This window comes from Capsicum annuum, chromosome 3, assembly GCF_002878395.1.
Source record: "Capsicum annuum cultivar UCD-10X-F1 chromosome 3, UCD10Xv1.1, whole genome shotgun sequence".
Lineage (NCBI taxonomy): Eukaryota > Viridiplantae > Streptophyta > Magnoliopsida > Solanales > Solanaceae > Capsicum > Capsicum annuum.
The window spans coordinates 211,951,730-211,954,424 of record NC_061113.1 but is presented as its reverse complement, the minus strand read 5'-3'; positions in this window follow the sequence as shown (position 1 = coordinate 211,954,424).

The window sequence follows — 2,695 nt, the reverse complement described above, 5'->3', positions numbered from 1 at the left end:
CACTATCAAAGTTTAAGGTCAAGTAATAATTTAATGCCAAGTTTAGGGTCATATTTATGTATTATGTCTTTAAAAAAAAAAAGAATAAATTGCTTATAAGAATTCAAGAAATTCAAAATTCTCCTAGCTATTATCAAAAATTATTCCTTAGCGAACTAGAAAAGAAGCAAATAAGTGAATTTAACTTAATTCTCAAGATGGAGGAAGATTTTTGGAAACTCAAATCTAGAATTAATTGGCTAAAAGAAGGGGATTCCAGTACAAAATTCTTCCATTCTTATCAGAAGACGTAAAACTTGCATAACCACTCTGAAAATGGAGGACAACTCCGACATACATACTCAAGCTAACATTATTAACCATACTTACTGCTTCTTCAAAAAATTATTTAGTGCAAATCATCATAAATCCTTTAGTACATATACTAGAGGAAAGGTTTGTCTTTCAAAAATAAATAAAACGGACCATAAAAGAGAGCCCTTAGAGGAAGAAATTAAAAATGCTATTTTCTCTTTTGACCCTTTTAAAGCTCTTTATCTGGATGGGCTACATCCATTTTTTTATCAAAGATAGTGGGACATAGTGGGGCCCTCAGTTATCAGTTTTTGTATAAAAACATTTAGAAAGAGGAAAATAGATGAAAGCGTTAACACAACTCACATCTGTCTAATCCCTATGTGTAATGATGCTTTAACTCAAACAAATTTTCGTCCTATGAGTATTTGCAATACTTCGTACAAAATTGTCACAAAATTTATATACAAGAGTTTAAGACCTCTCATGGACAAAATTATAGGACCTTGTCAGACCAATTTTCTAAAAAAATTAGACAAGCCGCTGACAATGCTTGGGTAAAACGAAAAATATTATTTTAAAGGTTGACCTAGAAAAAACCTCCGATGAGCTAGAATGGTCTTTTGTTCGACATACTCTTCATTATTTCAACTTTCCATTTAAAATCATTAACCTCATTATGTCTTGTATCTGTACTAGCTCCGTAGCTCCGTTGCAATACTAGTGAATGGTACGAGGATGGAATTCTTTAGCCCTTCTAGGGGAATCCGATAAGGAGACCTAATGTCCATCGTACATCTTTATACTATATATGAAAGTGATATCCCATAATATAAACCAATCAGTGATGGAAAGGAAATGGAATCCTATTAAAATTTCAAAAAAAAAGTACCATACCTTTCACACCTTTTTTTTCCGATGACTTGGTTCTCATGTCAGCCAATGTGAAGGATAGTTGTAGCAATATTAAAAGCACTCTTCATAACTTCTGTCTATGGTTCGGGCAAAGTATTTTCGAAAAACTGTAGTACAACTTTCATAAAGGAAACTACAAGTATCTTCCAAATTAAAGACTGCGGGAATTTTGGGAAGTAATTGGGATTTCCAACAACCTACTTTGAGAGATTACCACTTCATAATGGACAATCTTAAAAAGAAATTGTCTGGTTGGAAAACAAATTTCCTAAACATTGCTGGTAGAAAAATATTAGTTAAAACTAGCCTTAATAGAATTCCTATGCATATTATGTATTATTTTAAATTACCTCTAGGAATCACTAAGAAAATTGATAAAATCCAACGTAATTTTGTTTGGGGTACTACAGATGTAAAGAGGAATGAAAAAAAGTAGCCATAAAAACCTATCCCTCTTAGCTAAACTAGCTTGGAGAACCTTTATTAACCCCGAATCCCTTTGGGCATCTGTACTCCTTAACAATATGCTACAAAAGGAAAGCTTGATGAGTAGTCCTCCCACTGCAAAACTGGGAGTGGTACTTGGAAAAATATTCTCTTACATTGGAGTATATGTAAGAATTACAATAGATGGTATTTAGGCAATGGTAAAAGTATTAATCTCTGCAATGATAATCGGATTACTAATAGTAAATCTCTCCAAAATTTAGTAAATACACCTTTAACCATAAAGGACGAAAGCATGGTTGTTAGTAACATCATTATGAATGGTAATAGGGATCTGAGGGAGATTAGTTACAACTTACCCGAATATATCATAAATACTATACAAGCTATGTTCATTCCTGAAGGTTCTCAACAAACTCAACTTACTTTCATACATTGAGCATCAGTATGCCTAGTTTAGTAAATAATAAGAACTATAGTTCGATATGGAAGCTTCGGTGCCCTAACAAACTCAAGTTCTTTATATGGTTGTGCTACACTCATCGATTACCTACTAGCTCTTACCTAAATCACATAGGCCTCAATGTTGATCACCTTTGTAAAGTTTGTAGGCAACCAGAATCTATTCAACATATATTCATAGAGTGTCCAAATGTCATTGTTTTCTGGAGAAAGGTCAATATGTTACAACACATTGAACCTATTCGCAGTGATAATACCATGGATTGATTAGATAGTATCAGGAAGAAAGGGAAATTAAGGAAAGCATCTCCTTTGGAGGAATGCTTTTCCCTTTTACCTTTGGAATATTTGGATAACTAGAAACAATAATACTTTTACTAATACTAATCTCCAAATTCCAACTCAATCACCTATGATATAGCTTTGGAATTCCTTTATCTAACTGATAAACACAAAACTATCAATACAAGGAAAGATCAAAGCAAATGGATTCCTCCTGATGAAGGGATAAAACTAAATATTGATGGGTCCTTCGACCCCGTTAGAAGCTGAAACAATGGCCCTTGATTTTGGTCTA